Source organism: Lagopus muta, chromosome 1 (genome assembly GCF_023343835.1).
Source record: "Lagopus muta isolate bLagMut1 chromosome 1, bLagMut1 primary, whole genome shotgun sequence".
In the NCBI taxonomy this organism is placed as follows: Eukaryota; Metazoa; Chordata; class Aves; order Galliformes; family Phasianidae; genus Lagopus; species Lagopus muta.
In genome coordinates, this window is record NC_064433.1 from 71794271 (window position 1) to 71820185 (window position 25915).

Below are 25915 nucleotides of genomic sequence, written 5' to 3' on the forward strand. Positions count from 1 at the left end.
TTGTAACAGTAAGAACATGAAGTGATCTGGTAAGAAGGGTTGTACAGCATTATCTTCATCACAAAGCGTGTTCTTAATGTTACATCCTTCAAACTTTCACCACTGTCAAATGCCATGGAGCAATGTAATATGAATCTTTAACTGAAAACCTCAACATGAAACTCAAACAAAGCCATTATGAAGAGATTCTCCCTTTTACTAGTTTTATCATCATGCACACAGAAAAAAACATACCAATATCAAAGACTATGAACCCAGCCCTACTCTTCTCATCCTTTCAATAATAAATATCTGACAAATGAATTGGAGTAGCATTATTTCCATCCTCTACCCTGCTACTGAGATCCATATTAATCATTTCTAAGTAGAAAAAAAAGCCATGAATATGAATCTTCCTTTGATGTGGGAAAAAAAAAATATATATATATCTTTGTACATCCTTTGTAACTTCTTACTTTCTGTTTTCCAAAAAAGAAAGTACAACAATACCAAGTTCAGTTTTCAAGGTTCATGAGGTTTCTCATTAAACTCTTGTTCAGGTACCTGTAGCATGCTTTCTTGGCACGGCTGCTTGTCAGATTAACGTTGTGTAAATTCAGACATTCATAAGCTAATTTTACGTGAGTTTGTTGAAGTAAGGTACCAGGTTTTGTAACAGAAACTAATTATGTTATAGCGCAGTGCCCTCTGCTGGCCAAACGTCCTCACTTAAAAATAAAAGAGCAAAAAGTGAAAACTTACTCTCTGGGTAAAAAAAAAAAAACAGCAACAAACCACGACAGAGCAGTATCAAATCCTTGGGAAAAGGCATCTACACAACAGCATCAATTTATACTTACACCAGACTTGTTTTCATGTTACTTGACAATAAAATTATCTCACTGCTGAATAAATCTTCAAACAGCCTCTTCAGAGAGGTCAAAAACAGGAGGTACTAAAAAGTGTAACTTCGTATCTGATAATAATAATAGCAAAAAAACATACAAGCAGATTATTCACTATTACTGCTTGCTGGATTTTTCAATATTCTACCTTCTCCAGTTCAGAAATGAAAGACCCTCATGTAAATTTCTCTTTGAAATAATCAATAATGTGGTGGACAGAAGTAGTTACATCAGTACTACTTATATTATATGTACTTGAGTATGAAGATTAATAAGTGCCAATGTATGGGAACTGCTGAGTCACGGCCTGAACCTCTGATTAATCACCTGAGGTGAGCCTTGAGTCAGCCAGAGGAGCACAGGTGAAGGCAATTCACCTGTGCTGCCGGAAGGGGTGGAGCCAGGCTCCATCCCTCCTAGACCTATTTAAGAGCTGGCTACCAGAGGGGAAGGATCTCTTCTGGAGATCCCCTCTTTTGGTATCTTCTAGTGAGCTCAACCCAAGGGTAAGCTCTTCCACTTATTCTCTTTTGTGATCCTTGTTTGCTTTGCCTTACTCTTTGATTATATTGCGATTATAACATTTTGATATCTATTGATTATACACAATTATATTGTGATTATAACATCTTGGTTATGCAGCCAATAACAAAATAAGAGAGCTGGAAGCAAGCAATAAACGCTCTCTCTTAATTGTTATTGTGGATTTCTCACCTATCCCTGTTTCTTACAAAAACATAAATGAAACACTTATGCAGTGCAGACAAGCAAACAGTAACATCTTAGGGAATATTCTGCACTTTGACCAAGCTTGATTTTGTCATTAAGCTGAATCACTCCCTCCTGGGTGATTTTGCCCCTTACGATGCCACTTTAGATGCTGGTTGATAGTCAGTATTGCATAACAGTCACCTCAGAAGTGATATGGGCAATATTTACATGATATTTCAAGTGACTGATCATGTTTTCAAAAGTGAAGAACACCAATATTCTATAAAAATTAATGAACACTTGCAAAAGATGGTACACAATGGATCTAAATGATGATTAAAACCCTAAATTATCTCATTCTCCTCCAGTAATATATTCACTACTAATACCTTTCATTTATCCTACATAGAATTACTATGATTTCTAGATTGGATGGTATTCGGTGTAATAGATTTGCTGGAGAAAGCACGAACTGGAACTGTTTCCTTAGGGACATTAAAAGGCATAAGCTATATAAGAAAATTATGATAAAGACAAAAAGCAAAATGGTATTTGCACAGATAGATAGACTAAAAACACAGTAAGACTTGAAATATACTTTGAGTAAAGGGTTATATATTGCTGGATTTTCGAGCAGATTGAGACAAAAATATTCTTAGTCCCTGGAAAAAATTTTAATTGACATCTTCAAATAGAGATAACAAAAGGAAGATGGAAATAAAACCAAAAGAACAACATAACTCTCTTATTTTCACCAGTGACCACTAATTTATAAAGATACATACAGCATGTTCTTACATGTAATACAAGCTCTAAAACTACAAGTTTTCAGGTTGTTCCACTCTATAAGATTTCTGTGCTGATGGGCAATGGAGGAAACCAGTAATCTTTTTTTATATCTGCCAATCCTGTGATAAATTTACTCCACTAAAAAAACAAAAATAATGAAGACACTACTCCTGAATTTATTTTTAAGAGGGCACTGCTAAATGTCAAAACTATATAGGAAGAATCTTCATTTGACTACATCTACTTGGATTACAAAAAAGGTGGTGTTTTCCTCTCCAGTGAACAGCATGGCAAAGTCCACCCTCATTTGTGTAGATCCAAATTCTGGTGAAGTAGGGAGCAGCTTGGTTTTTCAGTGTATCCTGGAGCATCACAAACACAATTTGTCCCCAATCAAGTGTCCATCCTCACAGAAACTCCTGTCCTTCACTGTTAGCTCCTTTGCCTTGTTTTCTCCTTCTGTATCAGTATTTACCAATCCTGGGACTCCAGGGCATGCAACCATCTACATCCTTGGAGTTTCAGTCTTCCCTGTTAGAATTCAGAGCTACATTGCAGATTTTAATGTTTTGCAGCCATAACCTCAGGCTTTTATCTCATGCCTCCTCAGGATTCTTCTTATGGCAGTCAACCGTTTTCCAAAAAGGTATTCCCACTTCCTTTGATTGTTCAATAATCACATACTGCAGTTGAATTGTTCTGCTTATTATTTTTCAGATAAAATCCCTCTCATTTTCATGCTACGAGCTCAAGAGCAAAAAGGAAAAAAAATAAGGAAAAAGGGGGTGAGAACAGTGGATATCTGACTCCTTCCACATTCAAAGTCCTGTGCTTCTATTACGTCATTTCAAGACTTCAAACTGAAATAATGTGCAGCCATATTACACAGATTAATCTTTTGCATAGAATTATTTTAGTTAGTGTTGTATTAAACCCACACTTCCTTAACATGATTTGACTTTGTTATTTACAGGACTTCAGAAAGAAGAGCAACTACTTGTTCTCACTCACATTGCATGAAAGTAATTAAGACCTCACTTTCCTGTGGGGCACAGGTGTAGCTATCACCTCCCTGCCAGTTTGTTTCAGCAAAAAAGTTATTACTACAGCTGTTCAGCTGACATCAATTACCACTGGCAAGGGTTGTTGTACGTGAATCTCACCTTCTAAAGATTTCCTCCCAAGAGAGTTGATGTGCTGACTGCTGAACTGCACCATTACATTGCTTTCTGCTAAAAGAGACCAAGTGATACTTACCTCAACATGACCTTAACCAGCTACAAAACACACACCAAACCACAGTTGCTTAACCATGCTGACATATACAATTTCTAACTTTTGCTTTTCCTTAAAATGCAAAGATCTCTAAACACCATAGCATTAAACCACAACACTTTATAAAATAAAAACAGGATGTCTGTCTTTAATGCTGATACTTTGTGTATTTTTCCAGAGATCATGCTATCTGGGACCAGTCTGATGTAGTTTTTCAGTGTAGTCTATTGTCAAAATTCTGTTTCCTGCTGGAAGCATAACCATGGTGCATATCACAGGACATATTTTCATGGACAAAGGTTGTTGTCATCGCAATTTCCATTAAAATAGGAGTATTGTTAGAGACAAAATTTCAAGGCTGAAATACAATTATGTTCAGTGGACTAGTCTGGCTCCAGTGCAGCTAGGAAGAATCCAGAAAGAGACAAATATCATTTGCACAACTTTAGCATGGGAATGGGAATAATAATAAAATAGTGAGTGCCTTCCCATCCGCAAAAGGATATACCTACAGCTCCTTAGTAAATCTTTTCTTATCATATTTCTGATGGCAATAGAATCTTTGCTCCTGTTCCAGAATCCCATTTCCTCTTTGATAATCAATACATCTGGATTTAAAACATGTGAACACTGCATTTAGTGCACAATTTAATGAACCCTGCCTCCTCTGATTTACTGTAGTTTGAAACATGGAATCATGGATCGACTTATTTAACTCCCTCATAAAGAAAATAACCAAGAGAATATCAAAGAAAATAAATGAAAAAAGCAGAGTATTCAAAACCATCTGAAATAGAACATTTCAGCAACTTCCATGTAAGTAATCATTAAAAAGGCCTCACATTGTACATCTTTCTACAGGCTTCATCTTTGTAGAAATGGGGTTTTGTGTCTCAGTTCCATTCTGTTCTTCTGGGAATTACTCATAAAAACATAGAAGCACAGAATCCTCAGAATCGGAAGGGACATCTGAGAGTCATCTAGTCTACATCCCCTACAGTAAACATTGACACCACAGCTAAATTAGAATGTCCAGGTCCTTATTCAAGCTCACCTTGAAAGTCTCCAGGGACAGGGCATCAACCGCATCACTTGGCAACCTGTTCTAGTGCCTTACCATCCTCAGTGTAAAAGATATTTTTTCCTTATATCTACCTAAATCTACCCTCCCTGAGCTTGAAACCATTTCCCCTTGTTCTATCACCACAGACCCTGCTAAAGAACCTGTCTCCTTCTTTCTTATAGCTCCCCTTTAGATACTGAAAGGTCATCTCGCAGTCTTCGCTTTTCCAGATTGAACAGCCCCAGCCCTCTCAGCCTGTCCCCGTAGGAGAGGTTTTTTATTCCATGCATCATTTTTGTGGCCCTTCTCCAAACACATTCCAAGAGTTCCGTGTCTCTACTGTACTGAGGACTCCATATCTGTAGCTGAGTACTCCAGGTGAGGCTTCACCAGCACAGAGTTTAGGGGTAGGAGCACCTCCTTTGACCTGCTGGCCACACTTCCTTTTATGCAGCCCAGGATATGATTGGCTTTCTAAGCTGTGAGGGCACATTGCTTGCTCATGTCTAGCTTCCCAACCACCATTGCCCCCAGATCTTTTTCAGCAGAGCTGCTCTCAATCCTTTCATCTCCCAGTTTTTATTGGTAATGGGCATTACCATGACTCAGGTACAAGATCTTGCAGTTGGATTTGTTGAATCTCATGAGGTTCACCTAGGTCCACTGCTCAAGCCTGGCTAGGTCCCTCTGAATGACATCCTGTCCCTCTGGTGTGTTGACTGCACAGCATGGTGTCATCAGCGAACTCACTGAGGGTGCCCTCGACCCTACTGTTGATGTCACTGATGAAGACATTAAAGAATATCATCCCCAGCACTGACTCCTGGAAGACACCACTCATCACTGATCTCCATCCAGACATTGACCATTGACCACCACTCTCGGGACTCAATCCTGCAGTCAGTCCATCAAGCAGTCCATTCATCAGATCCATATCTTTCCAATTTGGAGAGAAGATTGTTGTGGAGTACCGTGTGAAAAGCCCAGATCGACTACATCAGTTGCTCTTCCCTTTTTTATTGATGCAATGACTTCACAATAAAAGGCCACTAGGTTGGTCAAACAGGATTTGCCCTTGGTGAAGCCAGGCTAATTCTCCCCTATCATCTCCCTGCCTTCCATGTGCCTTAGCATAACTTCCAGGAGGATCTTTTCCATTATCTTCCCTGGCACAGAGGTGAGACTGATGGTCAGGAGTTCCCAGGGTCTTCTTTTTTACCCTTTTAAAAAATGGGTGTGATGTGACCTTTTTTCCAGAGACTTCACCTGTCTGACATGACTTTTGAAATACCATAGAGAGTGGCTTGGAAACCATATCAGCCAATTCCCTTAGGACTCTGGGATGCATCTTGTTGAGATCCATAGAGTTGTGGATGTTCAGATTCCTCAGATAGTCACAAACCTGAGCTTAGCTTACAGTAGGAGAGACATTGTTTCCCCAATCCCCTCTTACTGAACCAAATGTTTGAGGGCTGTGCGGAGAGCAGGTGTTAGGGAAGACGGAGACAAAAAGTTATTAAGTACCTCAGCCTTTCCTTGTCAGTTCTTACCAGCCTGCATGTGTCACTCACTAGGGGTATACACCCCCCTGGACTTTCCTTTCCTGATTGAGGAACCTGTAGAAGCCTTTCTTGTTCTTTTTGGCATCTCTTGCTATGTGCAGTTCAAGCTGGCCCTTGGCTTCCTGACTCCATCCCTACACAGGCTAAAAGCTTCCTTATACTCTTTCCATGATACCTTTCCTTGTTTCCACTGCCTGTGCATTTTCTTATTCATCAGTTCAATCTTTTCTTGTACTAAACAGTAGAAATAAGTTTATAAATATTGTTTTCCAATAATTTGCTTGTACTGTGCTGACATTCTACTGTAACATGCAATGACACTGTGGTTTAGAATAAGACTGCTCCCAGATTTGTTGTGATTAAAACTATGTATAATTTTCTGTCTGAAAACAAGTGAAATATTTTGGGTTTTTTTTTTAGGAATCTTCATTTCTTAGTACATACTCCAACATAAGGAAGATATTACTGGGACTCCTGAAATGTGTTGTCACAAATTCTGTTATCAGTACATGACATTTTTACCATTCATCTGAAATGCTTTTCAAATACCTTTCTCTGTCTCAGAAAGGTATTACATTAATAACCAGTCAACACTGGCAAAACACACTCATTAAAATCACAAAAATCAAGACTCATAAACAGCATGCCCTATTTCATTTGCCCTCATTTCTGCAAGACTGTCTTTCTGTTACAGGCAAATGCAGATGTCTTCCTCTGTACACATTTCACAGAAGACCACAGAACAAGACAGGGGTCCCCACACTGTACATAACTAGTAAGTACACTCCTGTGCTCTAGCCAGGATCTGTAGTAGCATTACAGATATAAACCAAACTCAGGAACTTTCTGTCATCAGGTCACTTCCTATACTTGACATGTTATTTGCCAGTGATGAAGAAACTTATGTAGATGCCCTTAAAAAATAAAAATGACATAAAAATTAACTAAAGTTTAATGGACTTTTAACCCTTTATTTTGCTCTCCAGGAAATATAAATTTCAGTGCTTCCTTTACATCCATCTGTAGTTTCTCAGATAAAAAACAGGCCACATTCTGTTTTCCCTCTCACGGGTATTCATATGGTAAACACTCAACATGTTCACAGAAAAATTGTTCTTAACTGCTCCTTTCCTTTAAGGTTCCCTGGAAGCATGCAGCATTGTTAAGGCATCCTGCTCTTAAGCACCTCTTCAGAATATCAGAGCTATGTAGCTCTTATGAAGAGCATGCAAATGTCCTTAATAGCTTTGACTTGACATTCCATCTCTCCCACTATTGTGAATTACAATCCTGGCTTTCTTACATATGCAATATTTTTATTGTAAAGAAAGAATCAAATGAAACAGGACTGCAAATTTAGTATACAATATTATTTCTTCCACATTTTTATTATTTTAATGTGATAAATACTCTGTTAGACTGACAAACATATTGTACATATATTTCTTTTTGAGCATTACTTTGAACTAACATAACACTAGTGTTTTCCAGCCACGGAATATCCTTCAAGTAGTTGTTAGCTTAGTGATATGTGGAATAGGTGCATTAATCTAACAAACCAAATTGTAGCTCCATTTATACTGGGAATGAGAACTGATATGCAAGATCTTCTCCAACTTCGTATCTGGAAGAACTCAATTAAAGCTCATATTAATATTTGAAAAGTAATGTCGTATTCAAATATTTACTAAAAGGTTTTTCCAATAATCATGCACTTTCCTGGAAGTATGAACACAAGAAAGCTTCTTTCACCAACATTAACATAAAATCTGAACAATAATTAGATCTTCATGAGCTTGTGTCATCTCTTCTGTGCTTTTATGTCACATATTGTGGCTAACATGAGTTATATTCATCAGCATTATTTGTATCAATTTCTGCATGTTAGATAAAGTCATAAAATGATATTTAGATGCTCTTATATATCCAAGCCTTCCTCTATGTGCTAATGCTCCACTTCACACTTGAAATTTACTCCAGATTCCCTGCATCTTATACTAGAATTGTGCATTCAGAAGAGCATAAAAGTAACTCAAGGTTTCATTAAAACACAGTGTGGAGCTGTTCTGCAAGCAGATACTAACATGCTTATTCCAAGAAAAAGCATTATAAGCTTTTGCCAAACCCAGGGTAAGCAATATAAAAGATCATAGAATCATAGAATCATAGAATCACTAAGGTTGGAAAAGACCTAAAAGATCACCCAGTCCAACCGTTCACCTATTCCCAATAGCTCCCACTAAACCATGTCCCTCAACACAACATCCAGTCTTTCCTTGAACACCCCCAGGGTTGGTGACCACCTCCACCACCTCCCTGGGCAGCCCATTCCAGTGCCTGACCACCCTTTCTGAAAAGTAATACTTCCTCATGTCCAGCCTGAATCTCCCCTGGCGTAGCTTGAAACCATTCCCCCTGGTCCTATCACTAACGACACGAGAGAAGAGGCCGACCCCCAGCTCACTACAACCTCCCTTCAGGAAGTTATAGAGAGCAATAAGGTCTCCCCTGAGCCTCCTCTTCTCCAGGCTGAACATTCCCAGCTCGTTCAGCCTCTCCTCATATGGCCTGTGTTCCAGACCCCTCACCAGCTTCGTTGCCCTTCTTTGAACACGTTCCAGGGCCTCAATATCTTTCTTGCAGTGAGGGGCCCAAAACTGGACACAGTACTCGAGGTACGGCCTCACTAGTGCTGAATATAGGGGAAAAATCACCTCTCTGCTCCTGCTTGCAACACTGTTTCTGATACAAGCCAGGATGCCATTGGCCTTCTTGGCCACCTGGGCACACTGTCGGCTCATGTTCAGCCGAGCATCAATCAATACCCCCAGGTCCATTTCCTCTACGCAGTCCTCCAGCCACACCGCCCCAAGCCTGTAGCGTCGCCTGGGGTTGTTGTGGCCGAAGTGCAGGACCCGGCATTTGGCCTTGTTGAAACTCATCCCATTGGCTCCAGCCCAGCTCTCCAGCCTGTCCAGATCCCTCTGTAGGGCCTCGCTACCCCCAGGCAGATCCACACTTCCAGCCAATTTGGTGTCATCTGTGAATTTACTGAGGGTGCACTCGATGCCCTCATCCAGGTCATCAATAAAGATATTGAAGAGGACAGGCCCCAGCACCGACCCCTGGGGAATACCACTCACGACTGGTCGCCAGCTGGATTTGACTCCATCATTTACCAGCTGCAGCACACTGATACTGGGGACATTCTATTGAGGTCAATCCAGACATCGTCAGTATCCCCTTAATAATTCTACTTCAACATTTTTGAAATATCATTTCCTTGTAAGCATGTTTACTTTATAAAAATATTATATATGATGTAGCCTTTCTATTTTTAGGTTTTATTTACATGTTACTATTTAATTTATGTTTCCCACAAATAAATGAAGTCCAAACAAACTAGGAGTACTTCAGAAGTCAAACTGATTCAGAGTTCTACAAAGTATGAATGGACTCAGGAACTGTGTTATTGGCCTTAAAAATAACTAAAGAAATAAAGCAACAGACAACAGGACTGCAAGCCACCTGTTGTAGGGTATTCTTCTCATTCTAAAGGAGATTTCTTCCATTATGCGTAAAGCTAAACTTGTAGAAATATTTGCATATGTTTACTCAATGATAAATCTTTCTCATGGTGAACATGCATTGTATTATCAATTAAAAAGCTATTGTTCCACTTACTGTGCCACATCAGATATAGATGTCAGTGGCTTTTCTGACATAAGGTCAGTTGTCATCAGTGAAGCTGTTGGATCATGGCATTTCTTGGATGCACCTTTCTAAATGTCTCTTCACTGCACAAATAATTCAAAGAGTATAGTGCAATAGTGTGACAGCATACGCAATTTCTTTCCCTTACTTATAACATCATGCAGCAAATTAAATAAATGGAATATGGAATATGGCTTTGTGTGTGTGTGTGTCAGAAGCAGTGAAATCTATGCTTATAAGTCATATAAAAGTATTAAAGTGCATATACACCATTCAAATACATAGGAACATCTTACAGTATAGATTTTCTGGAGAAGAATGTCTACATCTAATTAGAAATTCACCTCACCTATAATTTCAATTTGGGTCTGTCAAAAGATGGAAAAAATCTGACTTTCATTTCTGCAGTAAATACCACCTGATGTGCATGCTTAAATTTCTCTAAAATCCTTACTTGAACTCGCATGATTATTATCACATGAAAGCACCTTCATTTTCAGCATTTTATTTGGCCATTGCACTCACGTTTGTCCAAAAGTTCTCACGAGGAAAAGTGCCAAGAGCTTAAATTCAAAAAGCTCAGCAGGGTAATCATGATGGATACAAAGTAGTACTGCTCCTCTGATCAGGTTGAAAGCTTCAGAATGCTACAAATTACACTACAATCCAGGAAAATATACCATACCTAAATAAACAAAAGAGTCCTTACAGACTGCAAATGTGCAGCTATGTCTGTAACTGATGAAAAATAACTGTTTTAAGACTTAACCCAGTACTCATTTTTACAAAGTGTTAGAACTGAGTTCATGAACACTATGAATGCGAAGTGCATGTGTCTCCACATACTATCTGCAGTACGCATCCAGAGGTTCTTAAAGAAAACTATTTCTTCAAGAGTTTACATTTGCTTTCATATCCTTTTTCTAAGAAGTGTAATACTCTAGTTCTTTCCTCCTTACCATGCTAGTTACTAGAAAAGAGAGGTAAAGGTAGCTTGGCAGTAGTGAAACCCTTGCCTTCTCCTCCTCCTCATTTGGGTGTTCTGCTAAGCACTTACAGAGCAGCTCTGTCTATCTGGAGCGCCTTCCCTTCTGACCTTGTACCTGCATAAACATGAAAAACGTAGTTCTATCCTTAATGGACTCAACACAAGCACAGCAAGATTCTCTTCCCTCCTCATACTGGGGAAAAACAAGCAAACTATCTATTTGGTGAAGATTTTTCTCTGACTATCCATGGCAGTCTCATTCCATCGATATTTCTCATATATTTCACACCTACGAGCATTTTGAAAAAGACAATGCTCAGACTGTGATGAGACACTTCATACAAACAGGAGCTATGTAATGTATACTCCATACTTCGTTAGTTGAATCGAAGATGTCCACTTTGCTTGTAATTGTCTCAGTCATGCCTCAGAGATTGCCTTCCTGCTTCCTCTCTCTCTTCCTATGCCCCCAACTCAGGTCTGTGCTGAGAATAATTTTTGCTATTTCTGTTATAGAATAGATTTACATTAAGAACCTGACTCTGGCATCCAAAATATTGAAGAAATTTGTATGAATGCAGTTTTTCATAGAAGTGGTGTTTCTAAACAGCAGGCCTAAAGTGATACCACAGATCTGAGGCTATTTACATTTGGGTTGTGATATTAGAAGATTTTGCACTACTCACAGAGCCACTTTATTCAGATTGGAACCTGTTCAGTTTCAGGTTTTGGTAACCATTGAGCCACCATAAGACGCAACTAGTTTTCTCTTTGTAACCCTATTAATAACATGTATGTAATAGAAAATCCCTTTATGCTTTTACCACCCATTAATTAGGTGTTCCTGATAAAAAAAGTAAACTAAATAACATTTCCTGGTGCACACATCCAGTCATTCAATTCAGTGATAAATACAAGTATAATGTCCATAAAACTAAATATTAATCAGTCTTCAAGGTGACTGCCAGGGTCATGAGCAGTTATCTTATTTGCAGAAGTATTTCTAGAAGCAACTCATTTTCTGAAGTAGTGTCACTTTCCCGGGGTGAACTTACAGAAGTCATTTAAATAACAATGTTGAGACTAAAATCAAAACAAACAAACAAACAAAAAAACAAAAAAACATAAAGCACAAAAATAATTAAAATATTTTTTAATATAAAGACTAAAGGAGCTTCTGAACAGCAAAATAATTCATAATAATTATTGTATGGTAACTGTTGAGTCATTGCCTGAACCACTGATGGATCACCCAGGAAAGGACCTGGTCAGCTATGGGAGCACAGATGAAGGCAATTTACCTGTGTGACTGGAAGGAATGGAGTCTGGTTCTACCTCTCTTAGACTCCATTTAAGGGCTGACTGCCACTGGGGAAGGATCCATGGTTGGAGATCCCTCCCTTGTGGAGTCTTTTCTGTCAGCCTAGATCTTCAGAAACAGGTGAGAACCTTTACTTTTCTTGTGAAATACCATCCTATTCTCTTTGGCCCTTTGCTGTTACATTCCTGTATCACTCTTCCACTGCATTAATCTTTCTGATTGTAACAACAATTTACAACAATGTTTTCATTTTGAGGAAATATGAATCATTAAAATACATTCAACACATGGTAGTGATAAAATCCAAAATATAAATCCAGAAATAAAATCAAAAAATCTAATGTCCATCTACTACAAATAGTAATCTTGCTGCAATGCATGCTAGAGCAAGTATATCTTCCTTCACTACATTTATTTTACGCATGAATATTTAGATCTCAAGCAGTAAGTGATGTCTTATATAAAGACAATGCTTATTATCTGGTAAGGAAAGCTCAGAGGAAGTAAATAAAGATGACTGGGAAAGCTACAAAGCTGCATACAGATATGCAGGGTTAGAGATGGGCCAGATGGGACATAAATGATAGCCTTAGAAAATGTTTAACCAAAGCAGTGAAAGAAACAATGTTTAGAAAACAGCGAGGAGGATAAAGTCTCTTTCTCCACTAGCTGAAAGCAATGACAGAGGTTTCTTCTTCATCCGAGGTTTTTGCTTACTTGCTTGGATGGTTGTTTGTAAAATAACAATACATAAAACAGGTTTTTTTTTGTTTTAAAAAGGCCAGAAGTGAATTCCAATCTATTCCTTCACTGTCAATTTCTTTTAATTAGTTTCATCCATTACAATCTTTAATTTAATACAAGCAATTTTTATTTCTTCTAGAATTATTCTATATACGAAATGATCTTTGAAAGATAGATATCAAGATAACCTTCTTGTGGCAAGAGCTCATCTCATTGCTTGTGTGGGAACATTTTTCAAAGCAGTCAAGTAACACACCTGGTTTGGGATCTAGACCAGAACAGTTCCAAATCTTTGCTTTCCTCAGAGAACAGTAAACGTAATGTTTCTTGAAAGCCAAGGTGACTATAACTATCTGACACCAGAACACAAGCCTGTCTATAAAAAAAATATTTTCAATTTGCTATTATTTTCCTCAGTTGTCAAATAGTGTTCAAGGTCACCTGAGCAGTCATACTGGAAGAATACAGCAAAATGTATCATTAGCAGAGATGGAATCAGTTCATTTTGAAAATTACACTGCGATGGATTTACTTCATTATTACTGTGTTGCTATTCTCTGCGCAGCTCCTCCTAGCTGAATGAGCAGTGGTGCATCAGGACCTAGTGAGATGCAATAGATTCCACAAGCACACACAGGAAAAGGAGCAGAGAAATAGTAAGAAAGGCAACATACTAAACTTCTCTGCACAGAGCTTCCAGCAAGGTCTGCTGGTAATCCTTATAGGCTGAATATTAAAAAAAAAAAATTACTCTCTGAAAGAGTGGTCAAGTACTGAAACGAGCTGCCATGGGAGGTGGTGGAATTACCATCCCAGGAGATGTTCAAGAACCAGGGGGATGTGGCATTGAGGGACGTGATTAGTGGGCATGGTGAGGATGGGTCTACAGCTGGACTGGATGATCTTAGAGATCTTTTCCAACCTTAGTGATTCTATGATTTAAAGTGTCAGGACTGTACTCAGTACTAGCACGAATAAGAAAGGACTATTTTTATTCTAGCTTTTCATGGACATTTGAAGTTGGGATTGTAAAAACTTTCTAGGTAATTAAATGTAAGCCATCTGAATATACCAAATACTAAAACTGTCCCATATACTACTAAGAGAGCTATAAGTGCTCAGTACATTTAAAAAAAAAAAAAAAAAAAAAAAAAAAGGTCACTTTAGGCTTATAATTTTAGATATCTGAATTTATTGTCACTAAAGACATGGCTGCATTTGTAATTCTTGCATGTTCTCCTTGAATTTGATTTTGCTCACTGAAAGGCTTCAGAGTTGGAACAAAACAGCTACTATAAAGCAGGAGATAAACAGAAGTACAACTCAAAAAGGGAACTGAAGAATACAAATAAATTAATACTCACTACAAACTAGTTGTGAAGTACATGTAAAATTTGCCATACGCTATTGCTCCTGTATTTAGTTATATGTTTGGCTGCAGATGTTTTAGATAAACTTCAGCATCTGTTTTCCTGTGTAATAAATAAATAAATAAATCAGTATTCAAAATGTACTAATGCTGATTTTACTAGTTCTACATTCTTTTGATTAGATAAGTCTGTAGGCCAAATAACACACTGACTGACACCCCATCGATCTATGATCTCACATCATACATCTAATGGGAAAACACAAAGATGTAGATGAGTGCCAACAAAATTAAAAACCATAAACATGTATAGTGCTAGAAAACATACAGGGAGAAAACATTGAAGCACACTTCTGAATGCATACAAAGATTCTGTTAGTTACCTGACCACCTGAATATCTTTGTCAGACCTAACACACAAGGATACAATATATTCACTTTTTTTTTTTAAAAAAAAAAAGGGGGTGGGGGGGTGGGAAGGAAGGAAAAAGGAGAGTAAAGAAAAACAATCAAAACAATTTTCTACTCTATAATAAAAATAGAATTATAGAAAAAGTATATTCAGGTTTGTTTTTTTTTCTGTTTCTTTATTTTTTATTTTTCTTATTTAGCTAAGTAATGCATGTAAAAACTGTATGCAGAAAATGCAAATGTTCATACCAACAAACCTGTGCAACATTTGTTATTAAGTAACAAGTACATTTGTTGATAGATTTGGAAAAGTGGTCAAGGACCAATTGCACAGAATTATAAATACCTCCTCATTTTCAAATATGACCTGGCAGAAGAATCAGAGACAAATGGAGTGTATTAGGAAAACATGCAGTTCTGGTGTCACTCTATCTGTTGAGATAGCAAGCTGTGATTTCCATTTCACTCAGTTCAGCTCCTTTCAAAAGTAGTAACTGTGAGGACTTTCCTTTGTCAATTTAATCTCAGCAAACTAATGATTATGATTTTTTAAAATGTCTACTGATTGTACTGCCAAAAATGATAAAAGCATTAACGATACGCTAAAGACATGAAAACATAAAGCTAAGTGATAAGAAAGAGTGACTAATCCAGCAATTCTAACTTCTACATTTTTCTGGTTATGCTAGGTCCAGAATGGTTTTTGGTTTTCCTCAAAGCAATGAACCACAAAAGAAAGCTAGAGGAAGTTGTTTTCAGTTCCTTCTCTGTACAGAAAGATAAAATTTGTTCCAAATATGTGTCAGACACAATGTTTTTTGAAATGGTTCTGAAAGCTGCTAGCTGTGTGAGCTGGAGTCATTCCACTATTGTCATTTATTCACACTGCATTTTGGCTATATCATATATACTATACAACCAGGTACGTGGTCCAACTTCCCAAATGCTTCCTTCCAGATTTTTCAGGAGAAATTCAGCCATACAACTCTGTCAGCTGCATACGTTTTTTCCAAGGCTGTGCATAACTCACAGTCTTACAGTACCACTTGCTACATCAAAATTTACCTCCAAAGATTTCTGTATTCCATCTTACTGAGTTGACTTGAGAAGAAGGTCCCAAAGACAAGGCAGTAAGAGAAATGGCAGGCCTATACTGAGCCCTGAAGGAGTTTCTCTTCATCAACAAATGAGATAGATCTGTGGATGATTCAGGCTAAGATGCAGAGACTGTAAACATCTCAAGTAAGTAGCCCTTCCAAGATTTCTACATGGATGTAAAAGTGAAAGTTCACATTTTTGTTTTAACGTTTCTTCTCTCTTGAGCTCTGTTTCTGGGGAGGAAAAAAAAAAAAAGCTTTTTTTCTTCTAATAAAAATATTTTTCCTAAAGAGAAAAAGCAGCAGGCTTCTAAATTCAAGTGAATGTGGTTTACACGGATGGTAATAAGAGTTAAGTCTTGACAAAAGGGTTGGAAAACAAACTTTCCTAGTTAGAAAGCTGGCTGGTTGCAGAGGAACATTCAGAGAAACAGTGAATTACACAAAAGATACAACTCATCTATTAATTGTGTCACCTAGCAGTAGAAAGCTTATGACAGCAGAAAAAGTTCAGAAAGAGTGGGGAAAAGAATGTGTGTCTACTAAAGCAAAGCATTTACCCATTTTTTGCTTCTTTTAGAGAAGGCAGTAGATGTCTTAACTCCTCGACATTGCCTAGTAGAAATTTTTCTTGGAACACATTTTAAAGTGCTTACGTTGGCAGATTGGTCCCTATGCTCAACATCAACTTCATGTTCAACAAGAAAATCCTATATCAATCTTCAGAAAGTGAAGTCCACAGTTTCTTACAAGGACTCCAAAAGTGTTTGCAGAAAGCTCTTCTGTCTCTCTTTGCTAACCTGCTATCTTAATATTGTGTTATCCTTCATTAAACAAGGCAAATCCACATTGCAGCTCAAAGACTGTCACAGTGGTTTACTTTTGCCATTAATACCTGATGGTTGAAGCACTACAGATGTAGTTGCTGACATCTGCTGTCAACAGCAAGTTACTTTTCCTGCATGTGTTAAACTCAAAATCTATCACAGGTGGTCCAGGAAGAATGTGAGAACTGGAGACCTTAAGGAAAGCATCTAACAAGGCAAATTGGATGAATATTTCAATGTCAAAAAACCTACATTTCTTAATATTTTACAGCAGAATGATTTGACTCATTTCAGCTTTGTAAAGAATCTTATATTCTCCTAGTTGAAACCTTGGTCATGCTTTTGTGAGTTTGGGTGTTTTTTTGTTGCTTTTTTGTTTGTTTGTTTGTTTGTTTTGGGTGGGGTTTTTTTTGTTTTTTTTTTTTTGCTTGCTTGCATGCTGATGTTTGGTTTTTTTCTGTTTTGTTTTTTTGTTTTGTTTTGTTTAATCTGGGACAATCATTGTGAAAATAGATATTTTGAGCATATTTTCAGATTTAGAGATGAAACCAAAAGCTTGTGAATATTCTCAGAGATCAGCTGATCATGGCTAAATTAAAATCTCCGGTGCTAATGCCTCTGATTTTCTTAAGGCTGCTAATATTAATGAACCTTTAGCTCAGTTATCTGGAGAACAAAAAGTATGAGAAGTCAAGGAAAATAAGACAAAAATAGCTTTGAAAGTGAACCTTCTCCAGTGTTTCTCTCCCCTCTCCCCCTCCTGCCACATTAAAAGATGAGATGAGCTTGACTGTAAAACACAATAACAGCCAGTGAAATTTAATGTGGCAGCTTGCTAGTTCTGTAGGGAGAGCTCTTAACACATACAAATCTTTGGAATTACACATAGGGAGCATATCATGAAATATAATGTGTAGAGTTATTTTTCATTACTGTATTCCAAACTACCATTAGAGTAAAAAATCTTGTTTTAAAAAGGAAGTATAGTTTTGGTATGGTTATTAAAGAAAATAAGCCAGTCTGAAAACATTTTAATTTTTCACATCTGTTGATAGTCAAAGCATACAAATTGCAGTGGCAGTAATACTGGAAACATCCTCTGAATTGCTGTCAATGGTTTCACTCAAAAGAACACAAAACTCAATTATTGTAATTGCAGTGAAATATACCACAATTATTTTCTGGTCTAATGCAGTTCTTAGCAACACACAAATCTTTTAGAATAATTTCCCATTAACTAGTGGTTAGTCATAAATTCAAGAAACACATTGTGATCAATATGCTTATTCTATACTGACTAGAAAAATTACTTTTACTAAATCTTATTGCTTGAGGGAATAATTAAACCTTAAAGCAAACTCAGCAAAAAAAAGTCAAATATATTAACTGCTTTAAATCAAACTATTCATATCTGAATCTCCAGTTGTTCTTTCCTATTTCAGCCTATGTTTGCTTTAAATATATATATACTAAATATTGCATGGAAAAATATATTAGGGTACAGTAGTAATTTGTTGTACTACAGTTCTAGATGGCATCTAAGTAAAAGCCACTTCAAATGTTCATTGCTATGTGTATCCAATGCTACAGAAATTGACTGTCATTTTCAGATCAAGAATTTGTATTGGAACACAAGTGAAATTTGCAATAGATTATCTTCATAGAAATGCTGTAAATGAACTATCGCATTTACTTTAATATTAAATTCAGGGGATTTTCAGCCTGTTCATTATGTGCATTCACTATTAATGCCACATTCCCACTTTTTCTTCATTGCTTATGAAGAATTTCCATTTGGGGTTATTTCAAGCGTTCTAAGTTCAACTTACATTCATATAATTATTAATAAGTAACAGAGTTTTTCCTGCCAAAAAAAAGAAAAAAAATTGAGACTCAAATTATTAGTTTTAGAGGACTCAGCACAGTTAGCATCCTACTATTCTGCAATAGCAACCATGAATTGTACATGAATCGTAATAGAATCATTTCAGTTGGTTGAAATCTTTAAAGATCATAAAGTCCTCCAACTACCCTGCAATGAGCATGGACATCTACACCTAGATCAGGTTAATTTGAGCCTGGTCCAGCCTAATCTTGAATGTCTTCAAAGACGAGACATTCACCTCTCTGGACAATCTGTTCCAGTGCCTCACCATCCTTATTATTATTCCTTATACCCAGTCTAAATCCTCCCTTTTTTAGTTTGAAACCATTTCCTTTACCTTCATCGCAATAGACGCTGCTAAAGAGTCTGTGTCCTTCCTTCTTATAGTCCCCTTTAGAAACTGAAAGGCAGCTGTCAGGTCCACCAGAGATTTCTCCTCTCTGGGCTGAACAGCCTCAGCTCTCTCAGCCTGTCTTAGGAGAGATGTTCCATTCTTTGGATCATTTTTGTGGCCCTCCTCTGGACACAGTCCAATAGATCTGCATCTCCCCTGTACTGAGGACTCAACATTTGGATGTAATACTCCAGGCAAGGTCTCACCAGCGCAGAATGGAGGGGCAGGATCATCTTCCTTAGCCTGCTGACCATGCTTCTTTTAACGCAGCCTGTTGGCTCATGTCCAGCTTGCCATCCACCAGTACACCCAAGTTCTTTTCAACAGGCTTGTGCTCCATCCTTACACCACCCAGCTTGTACTGGTATCAAGGGTTTCCATGACCCAGGTGCAGGCCTTGAACTTGGCTTTGTTGAATGTCACAAGGCCCACTGTTTGAGCTGTTTTTGTCTCTCTGAATGGCATCCTATCCCTTTAGAGGGTCTATTACACCGCACATAAGTTGGTATCATCCACAAACTTGCTGAGAGTGTACTCAATTCCACTGATATGATGATAATTTATGATAATACTAAATAACACTGGTCCCAGTACTGATTCGTGAGGAACAGCACTAGTGAATGATCTCTATCTGGACACTGAGTCATTACTTCCTCAAATTCACTCAAAATGATCATAGAATCAACCTACAAAGTTTTGACAAGGAAATAACTGTTTATAAGTGAGGTGCAAGCTGACACATGCCCTCAGGCAGAGGCATAAAACCTTTTTTTTTTTACTCCTGAAGAGGTATGGAATGAAGCCCCAGCAAGAAGAGAAAAGATAAAGATGGCAGTGCTGAGACTGCAAAACATCAGAGCAAGTATGGTAAGAGCAAGATGCAGATTCTGAGAGTATCAAATGGAAATCCATTTGAACACTGAATGCAAGGAGTGATTTGACTAGTAACAGCATCTTCAGGGAAAGTAGTTGCTATACGAGCTATTAATAGGCGTATCTTCTTATCCTATCAGCATTATAAGGCTTTTGTTCCATCTGTTCTTCCTTAAGAAATTGATCTTCACCATATTACTGACTGAATTGCATGCACTCTTGTCATGTGTGAAAATGACACAACTCACAATTATCAATTTGTAGATTCAATTAATCTGATGTTATATCAGAGTCAAAATTTATTATTTATAAATGTATACATACACACACATATAATGATATTGAACCTAAAACAGCACTGGGGAAAAACATTTTTTATGCTCATTTCCTGTTTTCATTCTCAATCTAACCAAAACAAAGAAACAAATAAATAACAACTACAACAAACAAATGCAATCTATTTCTAAGTATCACTAATTTTCAAAAGGACAGAAACTGCAAATGTGAATAAAACAGTGATTCATCTCTTTCATCCTCTGTACAAGAATCACACGATAACTGGAGTGAAAATGGCTCTAAAAGTAATTGTTCTTCCGTAAAATTTTTCAGTTACCAAAAAACTTGCTGAGAACTGTCAATTTTATTTTTTTTAATAAACTAGAAGATACATTTTTAGCTTAAATAGAAAAAAGATTGTTTAAGACTGGATTTTATGATCAATTCTGCTTCACAGTGCTTCAGTTCCAGCAAATATCTTCATCAGAAATATTCTAAAATACCTTTGTCAACTAACTTTCCTTCTGAAAGAAGGTCAGTTTTACTATTCTGAAAAGGTCTCCTCAAACCATTTCAGCTTGACTTGCCTCACAGTAGATTTCACAAACCTTTACTGTTACAAAAGACTGGGAAGGATCTTCCTTTTAACCTCTATACAGCTCTGCTTGCGTCCAGTGGATAGAGTCAAGAGCATAACCGATTTGAGTGTGTATTCTGAGTATGGCTGATAGCTCCTCACCACAGGGTGGATGGCTTTTGAGGACAAGGCACTTTGTTTCAAAATCGTTTTAATGTGGTAGAACAAATTAGACACTCCTGCCTATTCCTTTGCCTTGGTCAAAGGACTGAGATACAGGTGATAACAATACTTATAAGTCTTCAAGTGACAATTCAGCAATGACTTGAGCTCTAGATCACTTTGATTCCTCCTCTAAATCTAAGTGAAGTGGGTCACTTGCTGAATATTATATATACATAATATGTGTATTATTAAAAAAAGAAACTAAGTGAAGGTATAGAAGGACATCGCTCATTCAAATACAAGTGTACACATGCCATCTTGGAATTATTTTTCTTTTGAATAACTGCTGAAATGGACAAAACAGATGGACTTTCCTAACATCAAATACCACAGATCAAAACAAAACTGAATTATGCCTTACCTCATCTCCAGTACAGGTGAAGAGCAGATGCTCAAAGACAGACCAATTATACAGTGGCAGTTTTACAGAAATGTGCTATGGGGTTTTCCAAGCTTGAGGTGGTACACAACAATACTTCCTGGGTTTTCTTCAGTAAATTTGTTCACACGGACTTGAGAATATGTCATAATGAATTTATCTACATTGATCTTAGTATAGATCTGAAAGTGTGCTTGCCTAGTTTGATTGGGAAATCAGTGTAGTAGCTTGAAACACTGTTGGTATTGATATGAGGAAAAATAACACATCAGTGAATCCATGTATGAAAATCCTAGAAAGGGACATTACGGGTAAAAGGAATTTTATTCCAATAAACTTTTTGAAAAAGGTATTACAGATTCTGAGAACAATAGTGAAAGCATAGCCCAAGAAGCAAACTCCTTAAAAAGGGTGATGTGAAGACTGTTGGATTACTGTTGAGCATTAAGACCTGAGATTTTCACTACCATTTGCAGACTTGGCACCGTAAAATCTGCTGACTTTGGGACACAAAGGTTTTAGAATTTTGCTTTCAGTAGGGAGGAGTTAACATTTTGCTTTCCATCTCTGCCTTCTTCTCTTCTTGTGCTGTTACCTTCACACACTGAACATTACTCATATTTTCCTGTTGGGGAACCCCCATACGCAAAATCCCCAAAACTAAGTCCTTGTGAGTTTTCTTTCAAACCATAAATGCTTTTGTGTTTTCATATCCAGATTTTGATAAGATTCTTTTTCCATTGGAAAAACAGATTTAAATTAGGTTGAAATTAAAAATAAAGAGATCTGTCAGTTTGGTTCACGGTTCTGATCATTCCTGCTTTGTAAATGTCACTATAGTATTAGCCTTGCTAGCATGGTGCAGAATCACCTCCCAGAGCACCTGTTTCTCTTATACCCAGATCTGATAATCAAGGGATACACAACTAAAATCTTTACTTCTGTATCACTCCCAGGTCCTTTTTGTATTGGCATCAGCCACACAGCACAATTACTTCAGCAGTATTATTTATCTTGGAGTATTTGCTCAGCTACAAAAGCAACTGCTTAAATGAAATAATTGAAATCAATGACAGCCTTCCTGTAACAGCTCCTTCACTTTTCATGACTAAGAACTCAATTCCCTTGAGTGCCTAGTGGAAAAGAGGCACATTTCAGCATCTGATACAGGACAAATCTGCGATACACAGTGGAGGATGCGCAAAGCTAAGTCCCATTCTGCTGTTGTACAGTTTCTTTAGATGGCTGGCAAAGAAACTAGTACGATAAACTCTGGAAAATCTCTCAGTCAGTTTCATCACATAGACAAAAATTGCATGACCTGGCTGCAGCAGAAACTAAATGAGGGGAGAGAGATAGAATTGTATAGAGTTGTATGATTGTATTGCATGAAACAGGAATACCTAAAAGTCCATTTAGTCCTGGGCAAGGGAGATATGGAGGTAAAGGAGACAGAAAAAAGAAAACAGAAAAAAGAAAACAGAAAAAAGAGAGCATCCAAGGTTTCTGTAATAGGGCTAACTATAAATTGTTCTAAAATCAAACAACAAACATACTCAAGTTCCTCTTTTTTAAAAACTGCTACTGACATACAGACTCTGTAAACCCCAACCAAATTTCCTTTCTACCTGTTTATGAGAGAATTTCAAGCATTTTTCCCCTCAGGCTGTTTCCACTCAAGTCAGTCCTTGTCTGAGTTTGACGTATACTAATACATTTATTTAGCAAAGAACATCTTTATTCCTTTAAGGAGACTTAGGTAGAAGACAGCAACTAATGCAAATAGAGAATCTTTGCCAGGCAAAATGATCCCTTTGTAAAAACCATCACTCTTTTATCCAAGGCAATCCTTATCAATTAAACTTAATATTCATATAATATCTGAATAACCTTACTGTTTTCTGAATGCAATTCTACTTTACTGGGAACAGTAGACCTTAGAACTGGTATCCACTGATACAATTTCTCCAGAATGGAAGTCTTATTTAACAATGATAGACATTTTATTATGCTAAGGCAAGTTTGCATGTACTTTTACACACACTTTCTAAAGTATACAGCTGTCTAAATTCATCCCTGTAAATCTGCTGGGCTGCTATGCACACTGAAATCTAGAGCTTTCTCTCTCTCTCAAGGTTATAGGAACAGCAGCCAACCTGAGTCCTTCAAATAAATAGTAACAGAAATTTGTAGACTTCTATGTAGAGCTGCCAGCTTACTCTTGCTTCATGGTGGCTCACTCAGCACAAACTAATCTAGGATAGATTCAGGTCAATCTGACCTGAAATCAGTCTTAACTGAGTTAGTGTAACTAGGTCTAGAGTATCCCATTGCCATGGTCTGATTCACTCCATTAAAAACAGAATGAAAAGGCTACTGGCAACAAATGCTAGCATTATGCAGTTCACAATTTTTTTTTTTTTTGGAAAAAGGAATCAAGAGGAGTCAGCATAATATAATACTTAAAGGAACACAAATGGATCTAAAGGGTCAGAACAATGTCACAGTTTACATACCCATGAGACAGACTCAGGACTATGTTATATGTAAGCCAGAATTTCTGGAATTAGTTATCAGAATTGTATTACAAATGCCCTTCCCATTATTACCTCTTATTAAGAATTGGAAAACAATTCTTCATTTACAAATGTTTTCCTCAGTTTATGCTAACTACAAGTAATTTTCTTGCTGGTCCAACCACATGGTGCAGACCATAGCAAGAACGAAACAGAGGAAATCCAGAGATGTTCTTCCCTTAATAGTGGATTGTCACTGACTGTAAATGCTTAATATTCATTGCAAAGATAATACATATTTTAAAAGGCATAACTGCTGCCCATGCTTTTGTATTTCCAAGCTTGGTACTTTGCTGCGGCATTGGATTGCACTGTTTACATTTGTACTGTTTCATAACAAAAGGCAGGAAAATGTCCAACAGGAATTTTATCCACAATTAGCATGGAAGGAAAAGCAAGAGATAACATTAACAGAGGGTGCAAAGCAAAAAAGAAACGATGTTCAAAGCAATTCATCATCCTTTTGCTTCCCATCTTCGTTCTTTACCACAGAAATCACTGCATAGTCAGGTGGGGCATTCACTGCAAATTTCTCTGCAGAAGACTAAGGGAAAAGATCTTTTCCTGCTGATGGAAATGTACTTGCTTTCAAACAGGAATTTGAAGTTCCAAACAGCTTTTGCATGCATATGTAAATATAAATGCTTCCCTGAAAATGAACAGGAATTATATTTAAATGTTCATATTTTTCATTTTGCTGACTTTCCTGGTAAGAAAGGAATATATCACCCATACAAACAGAATGCTTAAACGCATCTTTTTCTGTATAACTCCCCCGGTAGCTTTTTAACAACAGTTAGCATTTTCCTCAGTATTACTATCCAACTCAATGATTCTTTTAGTTTTATTTAACAGAAAAGCCACCTGGAAAACACATATAAATCACTCACTAAATAAGCTCAACAACCTAATTGTACAATAAAGCTTTTAACTATTTTAACCTTTCACTCACAGATCATAGGCAGAAGCTTTTTATGTTCTCAGTTTATTTGTATGTTGAATTTTATTAAAAATTAATAACCAGTTCAAATTGCATTCAAATAATGCTAAAGAGTTCAGAATTTGGCCCAATTTTAATCAGTACAAATACTAAGTGATTTTACGTACTTGGAAATGTATTAATTCTGATCAGTGGATTTCATACAACAGCTGCACAAAAATCAATCAATCAAAAGTGCAGGCTATAGAGAGCATTGCAAATATTTGCTCATTGTGAAATTTCTGATTTCTCTGCTTTTTTCCGAAAGCTAACAATGTTTCAGAAGATTATTTACGCAAGTATTCCAGTTATAAAGGTGCACCATCTTTATGTACATAGTGATTACTGGACACACTAAATGGAAGGAAAATCAGTTCCAGATGTTTTCCCACTGATTAAATTTAGCACAACCAAGGTTAAGTAAATGACAAGCAGCTGTATTTCTCTCTCTCTCTCTCTCTCTTTTTTTTTTTTTTTTTTCCTGCAACAGTCACGAAAAAGTACTTCTTAAAGTCTCAACTACATGAGATGCATGATGCATGGTGGCATATACATATATTCCTAGGATTTCATGACTAGTAGAGAACATGGGCAGTCTTCAACTATGAATTCTTTTTTTCTCCGGTTTGTTCAAGTCTGAGCTTCTTCCAGCTAAGTCTGATCTGCATAACAACAAAAAAGATAATCTCTTTTTGGAATGCCCCTTAAGACATGGCCACCTCATGCCAGAAACTACTTTCAATTAGAGTAAGTAGAATAAAACAGGATAATGTTGAAGTGTCATCAGACTAGAGCATGACTCATTGCAAAACTGGCATAATTCCAGTGACCTATCATTCCAGTTCAAACAGGACAGCAAAGTGCATTATTTTCTGGTCATCAGACATAATACTTGCAAGAAGAGTGGAAAGAAAATTATGTCTAGCAATAAATGCAGCAGGTAAGTTCAAAATTATTCGTGTGAAGACTTGCAACTAAACAGCAAACAAGATCACT

At 37.1% G+C, this 25915-nt stretch overlaps 1 long non-coding RNA gene across 1 annotated transcript; it reads left to right on the top strand.

Moving 5' to 3' along the window:
* Positions 1 to 1339: 1339 nt before the first annotated feature.
* LOC125688383 (uncharacterized) lies at positions 1340 to 3509 on the top strand. Its single transcript, XR_007374702.1, has 3 exons — positions 1340 to 1390; positions 2960 to 3030; positions 3102 to 3509. It is a non-coding gene; the product is annotated as an uncharacterized LOC125688383 (long non-coding RNA).
* The last annotated feature ends 22406 nt before the right edge of the window (positions 3510 to 25915 follow it).